Here is a 26525-nt window from a genome sequence, read left to right on the forward strand (position 1 = left end):
TCTAAAGTCAAAATGCTTTGAGCTGTATTTCAAAAGCCCAGTCATTTTGTATTACTTTAAGCTGAAGTACAGTCAAAGTATTTTATCTGTTAAAATAGTTTGAAATCCCACTATGTGAGAACAATTTGGAAAATCCCTAATCCAAAGTCCAAGTTTTACAAGGAAGTGAAACTCGGAATTTGAGCATTTTGTCATCCTCCCTTGCCTCAAACACAATGTCAAAGTCCACTGTTCACCACCCTTTGCGGTTCTAAGAAAAATGGAAAGCTTGAGCAACTAGTTCTCTTTTTTGGTTGAATCAGTGGTCAGTTGATTAAACCAATATGCAAAAGAAAGAGAATGGCTACATGTCCCCCTCAGAGTTCTAGGAGTACTCATAAGGAGTTGGAGTCATTTTCTTTACGCTATTGACTGGAATTCCCATTCCGATATTTTCTCCCCAGTATCTATCATCAGGTAAATTATTTTACCTCTATATGATTGATTGACCCAGTGATTAACATCCCATCAAAATTTACCCCATTAACATCAACTGATTTTTTATGAAGGCATATTTACAGAGCAGGCCTCCAAAGAACTGAAACTGCAAAGTATTTACCCAGTGGCATGTGACTCTTATGTTTTTGATATTATTGTTGTTGTTTCTTTGGGGGAAAGATATGGGAATGGTTTGCCATATCCTTCTCCAGTGGATTAAGATAAATAGAGGTTAAGTGACTTCTCCAGGGTCACATAGCTGGTGCCTGAGTCTGGATTTTAACTTAAGTCTTCCTGACTCCAGGCCCAGCACTCTATTCATTTACCTAGAGTTACATTCTCCCCTATACCACTTCAGTCCCTGGAGACAGAGATTTCAAAGTGGTTGTTACAAAACATTCATCCCCCCAAGTTCACTTATAAATGTTACCTCACTGATAGACAAACGTGCTCCCTTGCTTGTATGACATATCTTGATCTTGAGGCTTTGCTGGGCAGAGTCACACAACATACTTCTCACTACAGTCAGCTTTTAGAACACTCTGGGATGGACTCCAGTTCCTGGACTTCTGGTGACTTGTTCTTCTAATCTTTCATAGCTTCTAGGACTGTAGTCATCTATGTATTCCTTCAACTAACAGCAGGAAAGAATAGGTCAAGCAATCAATATTTATTAAGTAGCAGTTATGTGACAGATACTGTGCTAAGTGCTAGAGACAGAAAAAAGAGGCAAAAGATAGCTCCTGCCCTCAAGGAGCTTCTAATCAAATGCAAAGTGGCTATGAAAAGAGGAGCCATATATTCATGGTTACATATAGGTCCAAGTAAAGAAAGCAACACTAATAATAACTAACATTTATACAGCACTTACTATGTGCCAGGCATTGTGCTAAGCAATTTATAATTATTATCTCATTTGTTCCTCACAACAATCCAGTGATGTTGGTGCTATTATGATCCCCATTTAATATAAGAGGAAACTGAAATATACAGGGGTTAAATAATTTCAGTCACACTTGATTTTTCGTGATCCCTTTTGAGGTTTTCTTGGCAAAGATACTAGAGAGATTTCCTGTTCCAACTTATTTTACAGATGAAGAAACTCAGGCAAAAAGGGTTAAGTGACTCACCCAGGGCCATAAGCAAGTGCCTGAAGCCAGGTTTGAACTCAAGTCTTCCTGACTCTAGGGCACTGTGCCACCTAGCTGCCCCTAGGCAGTAGGGTAGGCCTAGTGACTCTATTAACCTTCTGTGCCCACCTTGTACCAATTTTCCATTAGTCATCACTAGAAAAACAATGAATTCAAGTATTGGAACTTCTTATATATATCAGCTATTTTTGCTGCGGCAGCCAATAGAAAGCTCCCTTTCTGCCATACAATAAATAACCAAGAAGCAGTCACAGAATAATTGTTTATGGTCTAAAACAGAAAGCCAGGATCTCTACCATATAGACTTGCCAGTCCATTCCACATACGTGAAGGATGGTATTTCTTCCCATCTTATAAAGAATACATAAAAATAAATAAGTACAAGGTAACAAATATAAAGTATTTAGGAAAGGGAGACATTGACAGTTGGAGAGATAAGGAAAGACTTCAAGTAAGAAAGTGAAACTAGAGGTATATCTTAAAGGAAAGTAGGAATTCCATAAGATGGATTAAGGGAGGAACGCATTATATGAATGGCAGTGGGCGATGGAAAGGAACAAAGGTAAGAATACTTATTTTAATTCCCACAGAGGCATCATAATCACTGCATTTTCTACAATCATGTATTTCTGAAATCAATATTAATTTTGAAAAGAAGTAACAGTACTACACATCTGTTATTTTTTTAGCTTTGATGCCAAAAGGTTTTCTACTCCCTCTATCTGCCATAAAGTAAAAATAGTAGAGTTTAGTTTTTGTGAAAGTTTTTTTTTTTAAATCATAGGTGGGTTGAGAGCATTACAAAAGCGTATTGTTAAGTAGCAAATATTGATTTTCCTTACTAACATACAGTTTGAAAGAATGAGGCAATTTATGTTTAATCCTGGTAAAACATGACAAAGATGATTACATGTACTGTTATCTACTTTTCACATAGTGTTAGCTGTGAATAACAAATGAAAGTCATTTGTTTCCTGTAGCTGGAAATTCAACAGTTTTTGAAAGCTGGAATTGCTTGGGTGGGACCATTCAGATGTGTCATGGATGAAATAATAACTTCACTATTTCCCTTGAAAACTGAGTTCACAGAAAATGCCAAAACACTTATAGTATACTCAGATATTACAAATATTTTTAAAATTGCAAGAAGGTGATATGTCACAAAACCTTTAGTCTAATTTGTAGTAAAGATGAAAAGAAAGGCTAATATAAAATAAAGGCTAATTTGTAGTAAAGATGAAAATAAATAAACAAAAAACCCAAACTAACCTGTGCCTAATAATAATAACAATAATAACTTACAATAGTGCTTACTGTGTACCAAGCACTGTGCAAAGTGTGTTATAATTATCTCATTTGATCCTCATAACAATAATGGGAGGTAGATGTTATTATTATCCCAACGCAGTTATAATACCAGTATTGAAATGATGTTCTAGATACACTCACAGAGTCCTATTTTTTTCTCCTAGCCCAAAAAATTGCATTTGTCCTTGGTTTAACAAATGGGATGGGGACTCTGCTTTCCTTATCAGGAATAAATGAACACTTTCTTATTAAATGCTTACAATGTACAAAGCATTGTGTTAAGGATTGGGTATACAAATGGAAAAAAAAGGAGCACGTATTCTAATAGAGGAGATAACATATAGCAAGATTTAGCTGTAGGAAAGTTGGAAATATCCAGTGTTATTCAATGCACACCTACAGAGTAGTTGACAACATCTAGGGGTTCAAAAAGAGAGGGGGCAGGTGAATACAGCTCAGCATTTTGAGGAATGAAGCTACAGGGTAAATGGTAAGATCTAGTGATCCAGATGGAAAATTAACTAGTTTGGCTGAAGTGCAGAAGAGAGATAAGTCACATAGATAAACATCCTCTTTAGTGTCATCTTGTTTATTAAACTATATTAGTTCCTGACATTGACTGTTTGACAATGCCATGGACTTGGTGGTGGAAATTGTCTTTTCTAGATCTTTAGCACCTGTGGCTGTAGAGGGTGGTAGGTTGTCATACCAACAGCAGCTGGTTGGACTATTTTTCCATGGGAGTTGTTTCCATGTGTAACTAGTTCCAAAGGAGTATAAAGTATTTTCAAGTGGAATACTATTTAAAGCTAGTTTCCTTTTGACCTGCAGCCACTAAAGATGCTAATATTTTAAAGAAGGAAGCACTATAAAATTTTTCTGTGATGGCTTCTATGCATTTCTTTTCCACCTACTTTAGATCTCTCATTATACATTTCGCCTCTATTTTCCTGTATACTCATCACATTCTAGTTCACATGCTAATTATTTGTACACGTATCTGATCTCCCCTGATAGATCCTTGCGAGCATCGATTTTTGCCTTAATCATCTGAACTCTGAAAGACAGAGGGCTATAGAGGACAAAGAACTGGACCCTGGATCCAGCTGGAACTGCAGCTTCCTTGAGTTAGAAGACCTGATTTTGAACCTCATCTCAGATATTTATTCTGGGTAAGTCATTTACCTTCTCTCTGTCTCAGTTTATTGATTTTAAATTAGTGATAATTACAGCACCTATCTCACAGGGCTACTGTGAGACATAATAGATGTAAAGATTAAAGATTAAAAGACATAATGGATGTAAAGTACTTTTCAAACATCTTTTACTCTTCGGTTGACCAAGGCTATGCACTTAACTTCTCTTGACTTCTTCATCTTTAAAATGGGATTGGTTAATACTTTTATTATAGATCTCAGAAGGTCATCATAAGGAAAATGATATATTAATAATCATCATCATCATCATTTATATAGCTCCTGCTATGTCTGTGCTGAGCATTTTACATATGTGTCAGTTGATCCTTAAAGACCCCATGGAAAGTATGTACTAGTAATATCTGAAGGAAATAAAGGTCATGTGACTTGCTCAGCATCACGCAGCTAGTAAGTGTTTGAGTCCGGGCTCCTGGACCAGCACTCTAGCCACTATTCCACTTCTCTGTTTCCTGACATATGAAAGTTCATCACATCTCTTGGGCTGAGTCCCACCATTCTGCACTCGCCATTTTCCTGTCCTACTTAACTTTCCTATTCTGCTTTACTCCTCTTGCTCTGAGAATAGTAATAAAATCTTCATAGTATTATGTAAATATCTTGTTATTGTTCAGTCAGTTTTCAGTCATGTCCAGTTCTTTGTGAACCCATTTGTGGTTTTCTTAGCAAAGATACTAGAGTGGTTCGTCATTTCCTTCTCCAGCTCCCATTTTACAGAAAGGAAAACTGAATCAAACAGGATTAAGTGACTTGCTCAGGGTCACACAGCTAGTAAATGTCTGAGGCCAGATCTTCCAAGCTTCAGACCCAGTACTCTATCCACTATGCCACCTAGCTTCCCCTTTATAAATGTAGGAAACTTTAATTAATTGAATGAATGAAAAAAAATTGAGTACTTACTATATCCCAGGCATTGTGTTAAATTCTAGGGATGTACTTTTTAAGAGTAATATAGTCCCTGACCTTAAGTACCTTTCATTCTAATAGGAAAGTCAGCATATATAGAGGATTGGTAGCCAGGGAGGGCTCAGAAGTCACGAGGCTGGTGAATGGATTCATAGGAAAATGGATTGAGACATCCTTTCCAGAAATGGTAGGATTGATTTGATTACTCTTCCCAGAGTGTGCTGTAAGAAGGGGAAATTTTATAGGAAGTTGGTAGGATTTGCCAGAGAACTGAATGGTGAAACTCAAACCTAAGGGCTATGATGACCTCTCCTAAATCAAGAGTGCGGAACTCTGGGGCAGCGGCTGGAGTAACCTGTCTGAGGCTGAGGGTGGGGAACAGCAGCATGGCAGGAAGTTGGCCAGAGTGCCAGCATTAATTATAAATCATGATCAAAGACCTGCCAGGAAACAGGGAGACAAAGAAAGGGTTGAAAGTTAGAAAAACTCAAATATTTTGGCTCAGATTTTAAATTGAGGGCTGTTCTGGATTGTAGCAATCCACTTTTTATGTTCCCTGTCCTTCCACTTATCCTTAGAGATGAGGGTTGGGTTGCAGAATGAAGTCAGTAAGAAACATGTTGGGGGGGGCGGGGAACCACTAGAGATTTAAATAATGTGATTCATTTGTTCTGAGTAATTTCAACTATGTTAGGGAACGTGGCTTGAGTCACACTTTTGCCACAGCCTCTCACTATTTGGTCAGCCTGTCTTAGACACTCTTGACTCAGAAAATCCTACAGAATACTGATTAATTCCTAATCCATTTGCTTTACATGACCTGGAGGATGCTATAGCTGATAAGTATGGGGACCAAATATCACAAAAGCAATAAAAGAAGCCATTCCTTTGCCAACAGCCTATGAAGCTGTGCACTGTCAATAGAGCAACCCAAACCAAAAGGTCATTTTATGACTACAAACTTCAGAAATTTCAGTGGCCTGACATAAACCCAACTCTGATGCTCATGAAAAAAACCAATTCAAGATATTAGGAGGGCCGAGTTTGAATGAAAACAAAAACATTTCTTGCAAAGTATTCTCTAAGAAAGCCAGAACACTCTGCTTTCAACAGAGGTCCTATGTTAATTTCTGATGTAATATATTGGGATATGTATTACATATATACATTGATATATTACATATATGAAACTATATGTACACATATAAAACTATGTATATTCCAATATATATTTGTTAATGCTATTGCACCAATGTGTATTTAATCTTGATGTTTAAAATTAATATCAAACTCCTTAGGCTTGGGCTATAGTGCTTTCTATGTAGCTACACTTTAGTTGCTCATCAAATGTAAAATGGTATAAATTTGTACTTTATGTGCTTAGTGGAAATGTTTTAAAATAAAGATATTCATGTGCTCTCCTTTCTCATCCTAAGGCAAAAGCTATTCTGATTGAGTGCTGGACTTGGAATGAGGAGGACCTGAGTTAAATCCTGCTCAGACCCTATGCTAGATGACCCCAGTAAAATAATGGCACCATCTTCACAGGACTGCTGTGAGAATGAACTGAAGTAGCCTAAGCAAGAGTTCTGCAAACCCTAAAGCACTGTATTGTTCTTCAGTCATTTTTCAGTTGTGTCCAATTCTTTGTGACCCCCTTTGGCTGGATTTCAACTTAGATTTTCCTGACTCCAGGCTTGGTACTCTATCCATCTAGGTGCCCAAAGCACTGTATCAATGCTAGTTATTATCAGTCAGAAATTATAAAAAAATGTTGGGTTTGAGTAACAGAGGGCTCAGCTATGAATAGCCAAAATTTTATTTACTAGAAATGTCTTTCTTCACTGTCCAATGCTGCTTTTCCATTCCTTTTCCCAAAGAAGCATAGCTAGTTTTATAGTAAACACATCTTCTGTATGGAGTATTATTCTTAAGGAGCAGGAGAAAATTGAAGAGTTTCTCTCTAAGCTATTTCACATCTTGAAGTTACTGTATTTATACGGTACTGTGGAGGGGCTCTAAGATCAAAGGCTAAATGATTTTACCAATGCAGGTTGTTTGTCTCCATCCTCTTGAACTCTCTATACTTCACTCCTTGGGTGGCCCTCATCACCCTCCATCTTGGTATGCTTTGGCATTTGAGTTGAGCATGAAGTCAGCTCCCCACACCCCTGTATATCTAATCATCACATGATTTTTCCTCTGCCACCAGGGTCTTAGAACTATAAGAGCTTCTAGCCACAGTGAGCCAGAGTAAATAGAGGGTCAGCTCCAAAGAGGCTCATATCCAGTGTAGGACTCACCCTGTAGTCACTTTCTAGGCCAGACAGCCTGTTATGAAAGAGCCTATAAAAATCTTAGGTCTTGAGGCTTAGTTCAGTTGATGTGCTAGAAGGGTTTGCTTCAAGGGATTGCCTGTGTTCTAATGAAGGGTATTTCCTGGATGTCCCTCATCTCTCTCCATTTTGGGATTAGGTTCCCTGACAGGTTTAGGATGAGGATTCAGCCCCATCTCCAGCCAATTGTATGTCAGTGGTTCTAATTCTTATTTTGTGTCAGTCAGAGGCAGTGGTAGATATCACTAGCTTTGTGTTCAGTCATGATAGGACTCTAAAGAACTCCTTTATCAACTGATCATTTTTCTGTCCAATGACATACAGATTCCAAACATTCTTTCCTCTTATTCTCTTGCTGTGGTGTCACCATCTGCTGAGGTGAAAGCGTTTTCTCCTACTATGTATCTGTACTCCGTCTCAATACTAAACTTTCCTTTATCACAGATCTCTTCATCTTAGGTTCTCTCTTCATAATTCCTTCTTCTTCCCCTCCTTCTCAGAGGACCTCCTTTCCTTCGTTACATATATATGTACATATATGTGTATATATATGTACATTTATATATATGTATATATGTATGTATATATACATACACATATATATACACATATATACAATTTGTATATTTATTGTATTTATAATCCATTTGATGTCTCTCTTCTATTCCACTCTATATTCCTCAAACCCTCTTATTCTTCATTTCCACTTCTATTCTCCAGTCTCTGATGAAAGGGTGAATGAATCATTTCCATATCAAAGATAATTCCTATACTTTTTTTTTTACCCTGGTCCCTCCTATCTTCTCCAGATGTCCCCTAAAATTTCCCCCCTTTTTCTCATCTCCATTTTTTCCCTAATTGGTCACCTATAAACATTCCTATTATCTCCCAGATTTTTAATAAGTCTTTATATCATGTCTCTCTTTCATGGCCAAACTCCTCGAAAGGGTTGTCTTTACTCACTGTTTCTATTTTCTCATCTTGTAGTTCTCAGTTGCTTGTAACATCGTAGGGTGATGTTTTCACTCAAGCATGAATTAGATTTAAGTAAGGCAGAGTTGCACAGTCATCAGCCTCGCTCTCTCTTTCCAGAATCAGTGAGAAGACAAAGGTTAGGATGACTGGCAGTGGCCTGGGATGCAGTAGATGACCTTGGCATCTTCAATGTCTGACCAAACCTTGGCATCTTCAATATCTGACCAAGCTCTAAGCACTCGATAGGGTTTCCTACAGCCACTTTCATGGCCATAGGAACAAATTGTTCTCATTCACCTATTATGTTGTGGGAAGTCACCACATGCTTGGGGTAGACATCCTCCTAACTCACCAATGGGTTTGAGGCCTATCACTTACCCTCAACCTGGGTTAGCCCACCTGTCAAGATGGTTTTACCAAGGTATGGCCACTGCACATGCTACAGCTTCTTGGAGTCACAGGTGAGAGTTGGGTGAAGGTGGACACCAAAGATGGATGAACAGCCCTGGAAAGGCCTTGGCAGGCCCTCACACCAGAGATGCTAGTTCTCCCTGAACACTCCATGTACTCCACTGCACATAGTAACCAGATAAAAAAGGCCCATTGATTTGAATTAGATTAAATGTTATTAGTTCACATTAAAAATGACCTGATTAGGCCAGGTATGGTAGCACAAGCCTGTAGTACCTGCAATTCAGGAAACTGAGATCACTTGTAAATCACTTGAATTCAGAAGTTGTGAGTTGCATTAGGGCTAAAGCCAATTAAAGGTCTATACTAAGCTTGGACCAATATGATAAGCCTCGGGGTGGGGGGGTGTTAGCAGTGGGAAAGGCACCAGGTAGCCTAAAGAGGGGCATGCTGACCCAGGGTCGAAAGCAAATCAAAGCTTCCATCTCAATCAGCAGTAAGATGGAGTCTAATACTGTCTTCTTGATTTCCAGTTTTAGTGAGCCAGGAAAACCAAAACTTTAAAAAAAGAGAGAGAGAGAGAGAGAGCAAGAGCTGATTGCTAAAACTGAATACTAAATTTGACTTTCTTTCTTGGAAGGTACTAAAATACCTTATGTCATATAATTTTATTTTTTTATATAAACTAGACATATTGACTTATCTGCAAAGATAGTTTTGTTTCTTTTTATTCCTGAAATCAAACTGAATCTGGACTTTATCATGTGGTTCCTTTACCAAGAGACATGGGATAACTATGGTGGAGAATATTTTCAACCACAGTTTACCAAATAAAAAATAAGTCCATAGAAGCACAATTTAAATTTATATTATTATTAACTTTACATAAGACAGAAGATACGACATTCAGTTTTAACTCAGTGAAAGCATTTCTTCATGGGATTCAGATAACACAATCTAGGTACTTTGTTTCAGGTGACCTCAGTTAATAAAGCATAAAATTTGCAAATTGTAGATGAAGAGAGAGCATCAACATGTCCACTAGCCTGCATCAGCTGTCTTTATCCAGCTTTTGCTAAGGGCTGGATGACATTTGATTGATGACTGAATTATCTAATAGCAAGTTAGATAATCTATGATTTGGTTAATCTTAGATGTGAGACAGCACTGATGTTATGTGAAGATGGGGGCTTCAGAAGTGAAAGGCAGGATTTGAAAAGTAAAGATCTAGTTCAAAACATAGTATATAAGAAGGGGATTTGTATTGGCAACAGTAAAGCAAAATATAAGAAATAATTTCCATTGGTCCACACAAACTAGAATAGACAATGTTCCTGGGAACTCTGAGTCCTTTCCATATAAGTCCAGTCTTGTCCATAGTCAGAGCTTCAAGACTGTCAATGCACTGCACTGTAGATGCATCTACCTTTGTAGAATAAGAAATGCTGGTAAAAATCTGTACACATTATGTAGAACTTCATTTATTGAGAGTTTTGAAGTGAATGAGGGACAATACAGTTAAGTGAATAGAGGGTTAATCTTGAAAGAGAGAAGATGTAGGCTCAAGTTGCCCCAGTGATACATAGTGACTGTGCGACCCTGGATTTGTCTGTCTTCTCTGTCTGTCTACCCTTCTCTGTCTAACTTCTCTGTCTTTTAGGTAAGTCTCTCAAGACTTTAACTTACAGAAAAGGTGCTGACCTACGTTGGGAGGAATTTTCTCACCTAAAAGAATCTTATGTCAATGAAATTACAAGTCCAGTCTCTATCCCTTATCCTTCTGAATCTGAGTTGAGAAAGTTTAAAGCTGAAAAGCAAGGACAGAGGAAAGCATGCACACACATCTGCCAAGTTTGTTAGCTTAGAGAGCTACAGCTGGAGTATAGGAAAAATAACAATTTGAGGGACTAGTAATATGCAAAAGACATTATTTGAGGAAAGAGTCAATAATAAAATCCACGACCTCAGATGGCCCTATACAAAAACAGAGGAACATTTTTAAAAAGCAATATTTCGGAAACAACAAGGAACAATGAAATGATACCAAGGTGAGTGTGACAATGAAAAGAGATGTTCAAGAGAATGGAGAGCCGTTCATTTCTTATTTGGATTCTGTTTTCTCTGCCAAAGTTATTTCAATGCAAAATGTAGAATGCAGAATGAAAGTAATATACTGGAAAATATGAAGCTGGAATAAGTAATGAGAGAGGCAAAAGACTTATAGACTTTAAAGTTTCACGTCTATATATCATGAATACATTCTTTCAGAAAAAATGGTAAATAATGAGCATCAAATAACATCACAAAAACAAAATTGATTGTTTTGTAATAACATGAAAGACTTATTGACATAAGAATTATCCTGCAGTAAGATATGTGTATACAGTAAGACATTGATTTTGTGAAGTTCAAAATTAGTATAAAGCTAGGAGAAAATAATATAGATGAAAAGTAAAAATGAGAAAAAGATGTGTAGTAAAAACAGCTCCATCCTGACTTATTTTAAAAATTGATTATAAAATATAGGACAAGAATAGAAAAAATAACTTGGACACAAAATATAATAATTACATATAGAATTTCAACCATTGTAAATCAACTTCTTTAACTAAGAGACCAATGGAACCTAAGAAGCACCTTTGTCAGCAAATACTTGATGTACTGGCCAAAATGAGAGTTAAGGCAGCCAAGGACAACACCAATCTAGAATATAAACACATTTGTACCCTCTTAAGGAGAAAGCTGATATAATGATAATAACAACTAACATTTATATAGATTTTTAAGACCAGTAACTGCTGAGTCAAAATTTAGATCTGGGTCTCCCTGACTCCAAGTTCAGCACTCTCTCAAGTATCTCACATTATCCACTACTTATCTCCCTACTATGTGAAAATTATGAATTGTATTGCCGATTAAACAGAGAGAACAAGTGAAGGTAAAATTAATTTAATGAAGACATTTTCAGAGCTAAAGATCATACTAGTCTAGAGAAGATTGGTCATGCTAAGAAAAGTAATCCTTGGTATTTACAGATGAAGATGGGGGGGATCAGAAGAAAGATAGGAAAATCTAAAAAGATTTTTAAAAATAAGAAATTTTTTATCATAAAGGAAGGTGAAATAACCACCCTTAGATGCTAACATCACAGTCCTAGAGACATAACATTTGTAGAAGAGGCATAAGTGGCATAAAAGAGTAAATAAAAAGATGGCAAACAGTTGTGCTAGAGAAAGTTTACATAGGAGAGGTTTCTGCGGGAGATGAAAGAATTATGAGGAGATTAAAGGATTGATTCATAAAGTATCTGAAGAAGAGGAAGAGATCAAAGATATGGAAGGGGAATGAACCTTATTAATACTGAAAAAAAGAAAATTGATCAATCCATTAAAAAAGTATGAAAACATTTAATGTTCCATACTCATGGACCTCTTACAAAAAAAAGTGATGTGGGGGTGTCTTCCATACCTTCTTTGAGGTCATGTTTATTCTGTATCATTTTGGAATAGTCATTTTTTTATTGTTTTATGGTTTTTATTCTTTCTATTTACTTGCTATTGTAGTAAATGCTGTTTTCTTGGCTCAGAGTGGTGTCACTCTGTATCAGTTCATATAAATCTTCCTATGCTTCTCAGTATTCATCATAGCCATCCTTTTTTTACAGTTAACCAATATTCCATTCTATTCATGTACCACAACTGGCCATTCACCAATCAATGGACACCTATTTTGTTGTCAGTTCTTTGCTAGACACACAAAAAATATTTTAGGTTTTATGAGGACTTCTTATTAATGATCTCCTTAAGGTATATGTTCAATAACAATATATTTTTAGAATAGCTTGAAGTAAATGAATTTGTCATACCACTTCAGCAATATGTAAAATAGAACCGAGTCACTAGCAGAGCTTGTGTTTCAAGGCTAAAGGCAGCATGGTATAGTGAATAAAGTCCTGGACTTGGAGTCAGGAAGACTTGGGTTTTTAGCATGCCTCTAACTTGGGTTTTTATCATGCCTTTATCATTCACTTTATGACCTTGAGTGATTCTATGTTAAGTCAACAAGTATTCATTTATTAAGTGCCTTCTATGTACTAAGTGATAAGGATACAGAGATAGATAATAGACAATAAATAACAGTAACAACAAAAAATCAGTCCCTGCCTCAAGGAGCTTACAGTCTAATGGGGTAAACAACATGGAGACAACTAGGAATAAGCAAGATATGTACAGGATAAATCTGATATAATCACAGAGGGATGGCACTAGCCTTAAAGAAGAGTAAGAAAATCATCTTGGTAATTCCTGAAGACTTCTTTACTTAATGCCAGTGGAGAAGGTTTTCACACACAAAATTGTATATTCATTGTTTAGCTGTAAAAATGAACATCTGCATAGTGCTTTGGGTGTGTATTGTGCTTTGTGCAGCTTATCCTAAGGAGTCAGTGAGGCTGTAATTATTTTGAAAGTGAAGGGGTATAATAACTATTTCTTTAGAAAGAAAGGTTTCTGAAATAGTTTCCTCAGCAGCAAATTTAGTTAGAAACCCATTGATTTACTTATTACCACTGATGGGAGTGTGTGTGTGTGTATGTGTGTGTGTGTGTGTGTGACTCTATGTGTGTTGTGTGTGTGTGTTCCAAATCATGTGGAATTCTAAATCTCTCTTGGTATGTCTAGATTTAGGACAATAAGATTTTGAACATTATTATATTAATGAGGAAGTAAACCTAAAGCTCTATCACACATTTTGTTAGATTTTTTCTGGGGGGAGATTATAAACTTTCCATGGGGCCTTTCAAATCCCTTCAGAGGCATTAAAAAGGACCCTTCAGAGTTTTATATTATGGCTTACCACTGAAAAAATTGCATACTTTTCATAACTTTCACTCAGGGGAACAGATGCAGATGTGAATTTAAAGAGCTTTACATTTTCAGGAGTCTCCTTTGGGCTTATTTAAATATGCAGTTATTAATAGTAGTCTTTTCTTGTTCACATAAAATCAGCTCATTATGAGATAAACTTTCCTTTAAACACTTACAAGACAGTGGTTCATTTTTCCTCTTTTTAAGGAAATGTTCATCCAGAATGAAACAGCATGAAAGGTCAGAAAATGACAAGCCCAAAGAACATTAGGTCATTGAATCAAGCCTGATTGTTTTGCATTCATCAGGTTCCATTACATTTACTCTTGAACTCATCAGATGTGACTGAACTAACGTCAAGTCCCCAGTTACTCCTGGTTTTACTTCAGTGAAACACAAAGTAATTGACGAGAAAGCCTGTGCTATGTTCTGTGGATGACTGAAGTTACTGATTTATCCAGTGTTCCTCTTTGGTTGTACCTAGACATCCAAATATTAGACTGAATTGGCAATGAAAAGAAGGTATGGGCAATGTCAATGACATTGTCAAGGAGGGGGGATGACAATAGGTGCCCAATTTCTGGATTTTACGCTTACTGAAAGAACTAAAGTTGAGCATAGTTTTTATAAAGGAAAGATGATGAGAAAGATGTCTACTATCTACCCCGAACTCTAAAAAATAATTAAGAAGTCATTCTTCAGTGACTTATTATCAAGGTTTCAATCAACAGGAATTTACTAATAGTCTGTTATGTGACAGGCATTATAGTAGGTCCGAGGGAAACAAAGATATAAATTTGAAAAGTCCCTTCTCTTAAAAGATTTTACATTCCTTTGGGATAAACAATGTGTGTACACATATGTAGCATTCCACTGAGAGTTTCAAAGTGAGGGAGAGGTTGAAAGGTGTAATGGATAAATAGCTGACCTTGAAGACAAGAAGAGCCTGGGTTAAGGGTCTTTGACACTTACTTGCTCTGTGACCCTGGCCATGATATAATCGCCCTCATCACCTCGTATTTAGTCTCAGCTTTCTGGTTTCCAGAAGTTTCTCCCACACTTTGGTCCATCCTCTACTTAGCAGACATAGTGATTTTTCTAAACTGCAGATGTGATCACATTATCCCCAAATTCAAAACACTCCAATGGCTCCCTATCTGCTCCAGGATAAAATATAAAATCATTTGTTTGGTGATCAAAGTCTTTCATAACCTACTCCTCACACCTTTGCAGTTTTATATCTTCTTCCTATTTCCCCAAACTTCAACCATATGCTCTCTGATCCAGAGACTCTGGCCTTCTTATGGTTCCTCAAATAATGCACTCCATCTCTCAACTCTGGGCAATTTCCCTGGCTGTCTTTCATTCCTGGAATGCCCTCCCTCCTCATCTGCACTTACTTGCTTCCCCAGTTTCTATTAAAGCCCAACTAAAAAATCCATCTTTCTGCAGGAAGCCTTTCTAATCCCTCTTAATTCTAGTGACTTCCCTTTATTGATCATTTCCAATTTGTTCTGCTGCTAGTTTGTTTGTACGTAGCTGTTTGCATGTTGTTTCCCCATTAAACTGTTAGCTCCTTGAGGGGGGGTTTCTTTTTTGCCTCTCTTTGTATTTCTAGTGCTTAACACAATGCCTGGCACATAACAGGCCATTGTTGTTCATTCATCTTTTAGTGATGTCCAACTCTTCATGACTCCATTTGAGGTTTTCTTGGCAGAAATAATGGAGTGGTTTGCTATTTCCTTCTCTAGTTCATTTTACAAATGAGAAAACTGAGACCGACAGGGTTAAGTGACTTGCTCAGCTAGTAAGTGTCTGAGGCCACATTAGAACTCAGGAAGAAGAGTGTTCCTGACTTTAGGCCCTGCCCAGAACAGGACCTTAACAAATGTTAATTGATTGGCTGATTGACTGCTCTAGGTAGCTTTCTAAGAAGATATGCAGAAGAAGCGCCTCCCTGAGAGCGAGTTTCTTCAGCTGGGACTTTTCCTGTTGCAGTGAAATCACAGATCTAGTACCTATCACTATCCTCTCTGAAGTGACTATGTGCATAAAAAATATTTGTAGGGCTGACTGGTACAGAGAAAACAGTGGTGACACCTTAGCATTGAGAACACAACTGTAGAAAAGATCCCTAGTCCAGCCCCTCATAACATAAATGGAGAAACTGAGGCTTAGGGAAGTTCAACGATTTGCTCAAGGTTGCATAGGACTTGAACCCAAGGCTTCTGACTTCATGGCCAATGCATTTTCCATTGTACTATATTGCCTTCTCTAGAGAAGTCTCCATGATTTGATTTGAGTTTTGTGAACTAGCCCCAAGGGCCTTTGGTAACAAAAAAACAGCTAACTAAAGTTAGGAAAAGGGCTACTTATGGTCAAGCATTAGTTCATTAGGAACTATACATCTGAAGAGATGAAAAAAAACTCATTCTTTGAAATTATTATAAAGTCTTCATAGGACATTTGACATGAAAATGCTAAATTTGAATTTGAAATTTTATTGTAGGGAAGCTTCAGTTTATGAGATGGCACAACGGATACATTATTTGTCAAGTAGCTCACGCAGAGGAAGACAATATTAATGATTTGTTGAGTAGTATTTGTATCTTAGAAATTCAGAAAAATAGAGCAGTTATAATAATTTCCTTTTGGCAAAAATCTCTGAGCAGAGGTTTGTGAACTTTAAGGTCATCTCTGTCAAAGGGAATGACTACAAAACACACATCTACATATATCCACACAAACGTCTGTACCTAGTTGAATACATGTGATCTTTCCTGTTATAGTTTAAGCTCCTTGAGGTCAGAGAGGTTTACACCTTTCTTTTTATTCCCTATGTTTAGCACAGTATCTGGCACATAGTAGGTACTTAATCTATGTTTGTTGACTGATTCTTAAAGTGCCTTTATATATAAAGGTATTTATAATTTGATTATTGTGTTTTGAAAGTTATCTGAATTATATTCGCAAGAGGAGACTTGTGTCTCAAGGCTGAACCCTTCATTCTGCTCCTTCCTTTCCTAATTCCCTCCCTCCCTCCTTCACTTTTTTCTTCCTTCCATTAGGATATCAGTTGTCTACCCTTCTCTGTTCTATCTCTAATATCTTTTTTCCCCATCCATTAGCTCCTCTCACTTTCTTTTTAGGTTCTTTTCTGCCTTAAGAGGAGAATAAACTACCCTTATTTGTCATTCTCTCCCACTGATTTCCTCTTCTTCCAAACTTTTAAAATGAATGTAATTTAGAAATGCAATGATCAGTCTAATGTAAATTGAGTAGTCTAAGTACTCATTATTACTAACAACTTAGTCTACTACCAAATAATCTAACTTAACTAAGAAGAGCCTTAATTAGAAATCCAAATACCTGTGAAAATCCTCAGTTAAGGGACATGGGGAAATGGTTTCTAAGGTATAAGAACTCCTTTGGGTGTTTGAGATAGGTTAATGAGATCAGTCATGGGAATTGAAGATACTGAGGGTATTCAAGAATTTGGAATGGAGAAGGCTGTAATCCAGGTGTCAATTGTATTTGTGAGGAATGAAAGTCCATAGATGACAGAAATAAGGATCTTCATTCCTCACAAATACACTTCCCTTTTCTCCTCAATCCTATCTTTTTTTCCCCCTCTCCTTTCACTTCTGCACTTCCCTTTCCCCCCAGTTCTATGCTTTCTCTTTTCTTTCACTTCCTTTTCCCTCTCTCACATCTACACTTTTCCTATTTCACTTTCTGCCCTCAGTTTTCTTCCAGGGCTAGCTAGCTGTTCCTCTGGAGGATGGACCAGATATTAATCTGAAACATAGCCCTGGTTGTCTCATGTTAACTCAGGCTCTGATATAGTTCTTAGTGGGGAAATCCCAAATAAAAAAACCTCATATTCTGATTGAAATTTCACTTTGCTAATAAATACTAGATCTAAGCTGGCCATATCAGGCAACATCATCTGCTAAAGAGATCGAATGTTATTTTTGACTTGATGAGTTAATTGGAAATGCTCTTATGATTTTTTTTGAGTCAGTCAGACAACCTGATTACTTCTGTTTTTAGTCTTCTAAACAAAGTAGTCCTTGATGAGAAAAAAATGAAGTAGGCTATAGAAATAGGACTTTGGTAAATCTTGATAAATAAGTGCTACCTTTTCTATTTAGTCTTAATTAGTTTCCACTTGTGATTTCAAATGGCTAAGGCAAATTCAATAGATATAATTTAGGAGAAGATCCTCTAGTTAGTAAGATCTTTGAATAGCCATTTTATTCTGTCACACTAAGTAGAAATTATAAGTGATAAATTTTGAAAGATTGTAGGATCCCACTTAATAGTGCTGGAAGGTGAGTTCATTGAAAACTGTTGGTATTTTGTCTGCCTTTGTAACTCCAGGGCTTTGCAAAATGGGTTAGTCAAAGTAGGTGATTTCACATGTTTATTGAATTAAATTATATTTTTATTTCTTCATGGAAAATATTGAAATGGAGATATTAAAATGCCATACTGAATTTAAGTTACTTATTCATAAAACATTAGCGGTAAGATCAAATGGCAGCTGGGTGACACAATGGATAAAATCCTAGACTTGGAGTCAGGGAAATCTTACTAGCAGTGTGACCCTGGACAAGTCCTCTAGTCATTTTCACTCTCAGTGTCTTCATCTGAGAAATGAAAGGTTGCAATAATACCTACTTCATAGCATTGTTGTAAGAATAAAATCAAATAATATATTTGAATTGTTTTTGTGAATCTTAAAAGTGTGATAGAAATATTAGCTATTACAGTATTAGTTACAAATGTTGCTATTAACTTGTGCATTGAGTATGCCATAACTATTATCCTATGGCCAATGAAGAATAATTGTTAGTACCAAAGGAACAAAAAAAAAAACAAAAAAAAGCAACCCCACAACCCAATGACGAAATAAGCTCACCCTGATGCCTTCCTACAGTACACCAGGAGACCCTATGGAAAACCAGTTTTGAATCACTGATACTAGTTTCATTTCTCTTTGGAGATCATAGCATTTGACTTGTGAACACGATACCTACAACATGACACTATAGGCAGAGGTGGTCACAATATTTTTAATGCTTTTCTTTGATGATTATATTGTATACAGTTAAATGGGCTGTAGTAACCATGCCCGTTATTGCTATCTTTGTTGGATAACCTACCATCTCCTTTTCCTGCTAAACTGACGAAATATCATTTAAACTAATTCTTTGATAATTCTTTCTTTTCTACTACTGGATTAGAAATTGAACAATTGAACTAATTTTTTCAGTATGAATAGCTGACGTTTATATAGTATTTTAAAGATTGTAGAATGTTTCTATATGTGACTTGTGCCTGTATCCCATTTCAGACACTTACAAGCAGTATGACTTTGGGCAAGTTACTTAATCTCTGCCTTAGTTTCTTCATTTGTACAGTGGGAATACTAGTAGCACCTACCTCTCAAGCTTGCTGTGAGTATGAACTGAGATACATGTCAAGTGCTTTGCAAACCTTCAAGTGCTATATAAATGCTAGCTGTCATGGTTATGACTGTTATTATTTTAATATTTCTTCAAATTATTGTTTTCTCCAGGACCTGGGAATGCCAGTGCCCTAAATATAAAAAGTGATCGATACATGCTTGTAGAAATGCTTTTTGATAATACAGGAAATTGAAGTGAGGGCATAAAAAGAGACCTTTGTTTAACTTGACCAATACATGACAATTTTTACCTTCTTCCTTATTTAGGGTCTATTGGTGATCTCTTATCACTCAAGGGAACATCAAGGGAAAATCATAGCAGTATTTTGTTTTCATTTCAGCCACTGTTATTGATTTATCCTCTAAACCAGATCGACAGATGTTCATCCCTCCTTCCATGTTTTGAACATGGATTTTTTCAATCTAATCTCATCAGAGAGTTCTCTTGTCAGTCAGATTATTTTCTTTAGTTACCACATACCAGTATAATTTAGTGGAAAGAATGGTGGACTTGAAATATGAAGACCTGGTTTGGGTCTGTTGTGTCCCAGTGTCTGTTACATGATACTTTGTTCCCACCCATGCAGGACAGAGAAAGCCAATCACCAAGCACAATTACATAAACAAGATTAGTCTATACCTATTACGTAGCTTCATCACTGCTCATAAGCCACATCCTTCAGCATAAACAATAAACTCAGGGGAAAAGATCAGCTTTTTATCACTACAATAAGACAACAGGGTGGGGTGGGGTGGGGTGGGAAACAGGAATCCCAATATCATAGGTGCTTTCCCTCCAATGTTCCTCCTAACCTCCATAAGCCCCTTCTGCTTACACCCTCTCCTCACACACTCTGTACATTTCCCTGTGTAGGTTTAGTCCGATCAAGGATACACTTCTACTCTTCTTTCTCTTTCCTCAAAATAATACTAATGATAGCTAGAAATTGCAGTTCTTCATGACTTACAAAGAAAGCACTTTACCTGTGTTATTTCTCTTGATTGAGTAAAGTACGTGCTATTGTTATCCTCATTATACAACTGAGGCAAGTATCTTGCCTAAAGATCACAAAGGTAGTAGAATTTGAACTCAGGTCTTCCAGACTCCAAGTACAATACTATATATCTGTTTGGCCACCTCGCTCCCCATGGCATCTGGTTACAGCCTCATTGTGAAGGCAGATGACATCAACTCAGCTCAGCTGTTCCTCTCTGCTTTTTTTGTCTTTGTGGTCTGTGTACTTTGCACATGGTGGGCTTTTAAATGTTTCTTTACTAGGGCTAACACTTCTTAACTTGTTAAAATGTTCATGTAATTTTAAAACATAATACTTTAAAAAACATAAAATATAATGACACTTTTAGAAAGTGTTGTAGTGCCAACATGATATTCACAGCACCTACAGTGGCCATGAATATGACAGCACAATTCTGAATCACAAAATATAACAGACTCTCTATGTGGAAGACAGAACCAAAACATTTATTCAGGCACCAGAAAACCAAATCCATCATAGTAACAAAGAAATCTATACACAGTAAAAAGGCAGAGGGCGCCACCATCCCCAAGCCTTCCCTCTGTTAGGCTTCCCACAAACCCACTCCTTAAACCAATCACAAACAAGCTCTGGAACTCACAGTAGTTGCTGCCCCAGCTGCCTGCTTCCTCTGTCCTGCCCAGCTCTGACTAACTTCCTCTCAGCTCTGCTCTAGCTCCGCCCCTTTCTGTTCCACCCTTCTTGCTCCACCCCTTCTTGTTCTATGTGACTCAGGCTTCCATGTGACTTAAGCAGGTCACATGGGCCTATTGATGGATGGGAAACATCTTCCCCTTAAGAAGCAAAATTACATTAACAATAAGCAAAAATGCATTAACAATATAAGTATCTGTCGCCACCACCTTACCAGAGATAGGTTCACCCCACCCTACTGCAACCAACAGCTATAATATCACTATCTGAATGCTTTCCAACACTTACTGGAACTCTGAAGTAGAACGGTTTTGTTATTCCTATAATGATAGGTTCCTTAATAAAGGTTAATAATTGACAAAATAAGAAACTTTTATTAATTGCTTACTATGCGTGAGATACCAGGAATAAAGTGATAAAAATGACAAAGTTCCTATCCCCAAGGAGTTAATAATCTCTTGGGGGTATGTGCTGTATAGAACATATTTACATGTCAATGAAAACAATTTGTGTACAACAGTCTATTTCCTGGCTCTAAGCCTTTGTTCAGGCAGTGCACCAATGTGCAGAATGCACCTCCATTTTTGGAATCTTACAATCTCAGCTCACAATCCCTTACAATCTCAAGCTCAAGTACCAGCTCCTAATGAAATCTTTCCTGATTTACATCATTGTGCATGATCTACCCTTTCCCTCAATTTAGTTTTCTTTTAAATTTACTTTGCTTATATTTTGCATTTACACATCTGTGTGTTATTTCCTTCCCAATAGAATGTAAATTCTTTGAGAGCCATGATTTTCATTTTTACTTTTTATCTTAGCATCTCTGGTACTGTATCTCTTAGAACATACAACAACAACTGCTTGTTGAATTGAATTGAACTGATGAAGGCCTGTACTAGAAGGTTGGCAGTATGAATAAAAAGAAGGGGACTGATATAAGAGATGTAGGACATGGAGATATAGAACTGGGAGTTTATTTGATATGAGGAATGAAAAGAGAGAAGACTAAAGGACAATCATGAGATGTTAAAACAGAGTGGCTTTGTAGAGGAAGATTATGAGTTCCATTTTGAACATATTGAGTTTGAAGAGGTGGTGGGAAACTGGTGGAGATGGTAAGACACAAGATTTGTGAGAACAGAATTCAGGATAGAGATTGTTGTTATTATTAAATCTAATTTGGGACTCATCTATGTAGAGGTGAAAATAAGATTCTTGAGATCATCAAGACTATGGAGAAATGAGAGGGCCCAGAAGAGGCTTCAAATGTTGCCCATGATTAAGAAAGAAGAATGGAAATAAGCCATGAAAGGAGACTGAGGAAGGATGATTACATAGAAGGAGAAGAGTGTTATGAAAGTCAAGGAAGAAGAGAGAGTTGTTGTGGTGATGGTGGTTTGGTTTTTTTTTTTCCTGAAAGGAAAGAACAAGGTAGAATCAAAAGTATTGAAAGTTGCAGAAATTTTAAAGAAGATGAGTATGAAGAAAAGTCCTCGAGAATTAGTTACTGAGAGTATTGGTTACCTTTGATAGAACAATTATCAGTAGAGTGTTAGGGTTCCAAGACAGATTGCAAGGAATTGAGGGACAAGTAAGTGGTGAAGAAGTAAAAGGAAAGAGAGCTCCAGTATGAAATTTTTAGGGAATGAAGGTCTAGAGGAGGATTTGTAAGTAAACTTGGATTTATATGTAGATATGTAGGCAGAGGGTGAGGGCAGTGGAGAAGAGAGAGAGAGAGAGAATGAGAGAGAGAGAGAGAGAGAGAGAGAGAGAGAGAGAGAGAGAGAGAGAGAGAGAGAGAGAGAGAGAGAGAGAGACAGATAGACAGACAGAGACACAGGGACAGAGAGAGACACAGAGACAGAGAGAGAGACACAGATAGAGAGACAGAGACAGACAGAGAGAGAGAGACAGAGAGAGAGAGAGAAGTAGAGACAGAGGCAGAGACACAGAAAGAGAGGTAGAGACAGAGACAGAGACAGAGAGACAGAGATAGGGAGACGAGGGAGAGATAAGGACAGAGAGACACTTTAGATTAAAGGCTGACTGAACCATGTCTGAAGTCTTCTGTCCAGTTACAGGAGCAATATGGTAGAAAGGATATACAGAGGCTGAAGTCTACATCCAGAAAAGGGAAGTCAGTCTGGTGAGAAGTGTAGACATATATTCTGAAGATAATACATTTGAAGGATTATCATGTGAAGGAAGAATTAAAGCATTGTTTCAAATATTTCTTCCCCCTTCCTCATCACTCTCTCCTCTGATCAGCTGATTATCTCTTTTGACAAGAATCACTGAAATAAAAAATAAGGTTGATTGTAGGTTTAAGACTGATTTGGTGGAACCCTGCAATCTTCTGAAGAAATTGACCTCCCAGGGGAACCCTTCTCTTCAGGAATGGTAGAGCTTGGGGGTGAGGGTGGGGCTTCAGAGAAGCAAGCTGTGATTTCACTCAGGCTCCTCGGTCGGGGGGGAGGGCTTCCACTCATCAAGGGAACTCAGGCTCAGGCAAACATTGTTGAAATAAATCAAAATCAACCAAAGGCTTTTAAAAGACTTGCAAAGCAAAATCTATGGGATGGAGACCCCTCCTGTGGGGCTGCTTCTGTAGAGTGATTCTAATGGTTTCATACCATAAACAACTTATAAGTCAGGTCTTTTGGAAGCACATGGCCACTAAACTGCTTTCCATGCATCTGAAATCGTCTCTTGTTATTTGATTCTGTCCTGTAAAAAGAGTCCACCTTGGTAATATCTCAATGGCATATGAATAAGAAGTGGTTTTGGGAACATTCAGGGTATAAGACATGCCCAGAGTCACTGAATCCAACCATCTCCACTAGTTATCACCCTATGCCTCTTGTCTCTTTTTTTGGATAAATCCCTTAAGAAAGTTTCACTCAGTGCCTCCAATTCTTTCTCTCAGTTTCCTCTAAGATCTCTACAATCACGTTTCTGACCTCATCATTCAATTGAAATGACTTTGTTTTGAGTTACTAGGGATTTTGTTCATTGTTGGATCTAATGGTCTTTGTTTAATCCTAATTCTTTTTTTTACCTCTCTTTAGCATTTGACACCATGGATCATCTCCTCCTGGATAGTCTTATCTCTCTGGAATTTAGTAACACTGTTTTGTTCAGTTCTCCTCCTACTTGAGTGACTCCTCCTCAGTCTACTTTGCTGAACCCATGTTGTGCCCATAATATGGATGTCCCCTTAGGTTTTATCCTTGGACCTCTTCTCTTATCCCTCTACATTCTCTCATTTGGTTCCCATTGGGTTCTGTAATCATCTCTTTGAAGATGGCTCCCAGATTTAAGTAAGCAACTTAAATAAGTCTCTTGAACTCCAGTCGAGAATCATCAGCTGGCTGATAGGCACTTCAAATGAGATGTTTCATTGGCATCCCAAACACAACATGTCGAATATAGAACTCTTGTTTTTCCTCCCCAATGTACTCCTCTTTTCCACTTCCCTATTATTTTCAAAGACAGGGATGCCAGCCTAGCTAAAATAAGAAGGAACTCTGAGTGAGAGACAGGAGGTGGCATGTGCCAAGCAGCTCAAACCACCAGCACTACCTTGACTCACTCCTCCTCTCAGACCCTGATAGAGAGAGTCTAAGATCCTAACTCAAAAGCTTTGGAAAAAGCAATGACTCCAATTCTACTGGACCTATTTCCAGTCCTGCCCTTCCAGTCATCTTTGAGGGGAGCAATCATCATGGAGAAGTTGTCTGCCTTTATTACCAACACCAACTGCTACTTATAGCAGGCAAACCCAGGAGTCCTGATCAAGGGAGCACCTTCCAGATGAAGGGCAATGCTTCCAATCCAGCCTCCACAGTGACTGTCCTAAAAACAGCATATCTATCTGGTATTTGCAGTATTGCTACCATATATCTCCTGAAGATGCAGAACAGAAAGTCCTCACTATTAAGATCCATGCCACTTAAAGAACTGGAAATTGTGGGGATGCCTATCAATTGTGGAATGTACGAACAGGTTGTAGTATATGATTGTGATGGATTACTATTGTGCTATAAAAAATGATGAGCAGGATGCTCTCAGAAAAACCTGGAAAGACTTGCATGAACTGACGCAAAGTGAAATGAGTAGAATCAGGAGAATGTTGTACAAAGTAATAACAATATTGTCTGATGATCAACTGTGAAAAGTTTAGATATTCTCTGCAATAAGACAATTTCAAAGGATTTATGATGAAAAATGCTATCCACCTCCAGGGAAAAAACTGATGGAGTCTGAATACAGATTGAAGCATAAATTTTTACTTTATTTATTCTTCTTAGTCCACATTTTCCTTTACAACATGGCTAATGCGGAAATGTTTTGAATGATTGCTAATGTATAATCTACATCAAATTGCTTGTCTTTTTTAAGGAGGGAAAAGATGAAGGAGTGAGAGAATTTGGAACTCAAAATTTAAAAAAAATCATGTCAAAATTTATATGTAATTGAGAAAAAAGTAAAATGAAAAATTAAAGGTGAAAAAGTGAAGACTCTCTGGAAAGAGGCAGGAGGAAGGCTGCAAGGAGAAATTATGGTGATATAACAACAAAAGGCATCAATAAAAATCTATTCAAAACCAAATAAAAAAGGAAATAGGAAACATACCGCACTCTGCATCAAGCCTATATTAAGACACTTTGTTATAAAATAATTCTTCTCACCATCAAATGATTCAACATCAGAAATGGAGAAAATTTTATCTTTGCAAATGGTATTCAGGAAGAAACCTTTGTGGCTGCTACTCCCTGAAGGGCAGGGGATCTTTTCTCTCTGATCTGCAGTTGGAATCTTCCCTGTGTGTCATCTCTCCTATTGAAATGAGATTGTCTTTCTTTTTGTTTGTAATTTCTGTGCTTGGCATACAGTAAATGCTTAATAAATGTTTATTAATAAAAAAAGATTGTTTTGGAATGAAATCATCCCAATACATATGTCCTCTTGTCTGCTATTGTGTTGCTTCTCTATCCCCAAATAATAGTTTCAGACCCACTACTATGAAGCAATGTATATTAAACATAATGAGATAAATGGGAGGAGGAAGAATTCTAACATAACTTTATACTAAGAAAAGATTTTTGGAACTATTCATGATACCTTGAAGAAGAAATATTTACAAAATTATATTTTTGATGTCTTTCACTCGAGATTTATTTTTCCTGTATATTGATGTTTGTATGATTTTGTTAAAATGGTGAAGAATCTACATTAGTGAAATGGAAAACATTACTCAATTAGCTACAGAGTTTTCTCCTGAAAGAGTTGGGGATGTCACTTCAGCTCCTTGGTACTTCCTTTTCTTTTTCTGCTAATTAACTTGATTAGAGTGGATTGAACTATAGTATCTATAAGGTTTCTTCCTGATCTAGATCATTATTGTATTTGTTTAGTCATTTTTCAGTCTTATTGGACTCTTTGTGACCCAGTTTGGGGCTTTCTGGGCATGCGAGATCACACAGGAAAAAATAGAGTGCAAAACATCAATGACTATATTACTAGAACCTTGTTAAAACTTGCTAGGCTATTGTGTCACCTTCAACATTACCTGTAAGAAATCTGCCTGCTAAGAGTTGTGAGTAATTCTTTCCTGTTTATGTACTTCCTACACTTGTAAACATCTTTGCTTGCTTGAGTGTTTAATGATTGTTGTGGGAAAGATGGCACCCTAATTCGTATATCCTGTGTTTT

General features: G+C 37.2%; 1 long non-coding RNA gene across 5 annotated transcripts in view; it reads right to left on the reverse strand.

Moving 5' to 3' along the window:
• Positions 1–21051, reverse strand: part of LOC140526726 (uncharacterized) — a 190473-nt gene extending 169422 nt beyond the window's left edge. Inside the window, exons 1-2 of one of the 5 annotated variants that reach the window (XR_011974500.1) lie at positions 20755–21047; positions 908–1111 (exon numbers count right to left, since the gene is read on the reverse strand). This is a non-coding gene — a long non-coding RNA (uncharacterized lncRNA). Of the gene's footprint in view, positions 1–907; positions 1112–20754 lie in introns of all 5 variants that reach the window. The other 4 variants (XR_011974498.1, XR_011974497.1, XR_011974496.1 and 1 more) reach the window with 4 other exon arrangements.
• Between the last annotated feature and the right edge of the window lie 5474 nt (positions 21052–26525).

The sequence above is a fragment of the Notamacropus eugenii genome, chromosome 2 (genome assembly GCF_028372415.1).
Source record: "Notamacropus eugenii isolate mMacEug1 chromosome 2, mMacEug1.pri_v2, whole genome shotgun sequence".
NCBI classification, from domain to species: Eukaryota; Metazoa; Chordata; class Mammalia; order Diprotodontia; family Macropodidae; genus Notamacropus; species Notamacropus eugenii.